Raw genomic sequence first — 1,275 nt, forward strand, 5'->3', positions numbered from 1 at the left:
AGCCAACCTCCAACAACAGAGGGCGCATACAGAGGCAATGCAGGCCCAGCAGGAGACTAACAAACTGTTCATCCAGCAGATGGCTGTGCTGTCAGATGCCATTCATGCTCGGGAAAATCCACCCGGAGCCATGCTGGATGAGGGACATAAAGTCAGGAGGACTGTGAGGGAAGCTCTACAGAAGATGACGCCAGAGGACGACATCAAGGCTTTCCTTACCGTGTTTGAGAGGGTGGCTGACAGGGAAAAGCTGCCGCCGGTTCAGTAGGCTGAAGTCCTGGCCCTATATTTAACCGGGGAGCCCCAAAAGGCTTATTATGATTTGGCTTTGCAGGACGCTAAAGAGTACCCCAAGTTGAAAGCGGAGATTTTGGCATGGCTCTGTGTCACATTGGCTGTCAGGGCTCAGAGGGTACACCATTGGGCCTACCACATGGACAAACCTCCAAGATCCCAGCTATTTGACCTGTTACACTTAGTTCAGAAGTGGTTGCAGCCTAAGCTATGTTCCCCAGCCCAAATGGTGGAGCGTGTAGTCATGGACAGGCTCATGCACTCTCTTCCCCGACCTATCCAGTGCTGGGTCGCACAGGGTGACCCCCAGACTGCAGATGACCTGGTGGGACTGGTGGAGAGGTTTCACACTGTGGAGAAATCCCTGAGGGGACCAGAGAACCATAAGTCTCTCTACTGGGGAGCCCAGAGGGACTTGGACAGTAAGTTATCTGGCCCAGAATCCTCTCGAGAGGGTCGTCCCAAGACCAGGGGAGGGAACCCATGACCAAAGGGCCTTCTCGGGAGATCATTTGCTGGAGATGTCGGGGTCCAGGTCATATGGCAGCCCAGTGCCCACTCACAACAGAGCCAATGGACTGCTCTGCAGGCCGCCACAGTTCCCTCTTTGCGCAGCCAGCATGCAGCGCTGTTCCCACCAATGGGGAGGGACCCCAAATGTGTACCCTAACTGTTAATGGGACTCTTGCCGCAGGACTATTGGACTCAGGAAGCCTGGTCACACTTATCTCAGCCTCTCTCCCTCATGTGTTGCTCCCTGGGAAAAATCTGGGGGTCACATGTATCCATGGGGACACCAAGGTGTATCCTGTGGCACAGGTGGTTCTGAAGACAGACTGGGGTACCCTGTCACATAATGTGGGAGTGGTTAAAAAACTGATGCATGAAGCTATTATTGGTCATGACTGCCCCCTGTTCTGGGACCTGTGGGAAAAGACCACTATGCCAAATCGTCCAGTGGGTTCAGACAACCTGGGGGGT

This window comes from Dendropsophus ebraccatus, chromosome 1, assembly GCF_027789765.1.
Source record: "Dendropsophus ebraccatus isolate aDenEbr1 chromosome 1, aDenEbr1.pat, whole genome shotgun sequence".
Lineage (NCBI taxonomy): Eukaryota > Metazoa > Chordata > Amphibia > Anura > Hylidae > Dendropsophus > Dendropsophus ebraccatus.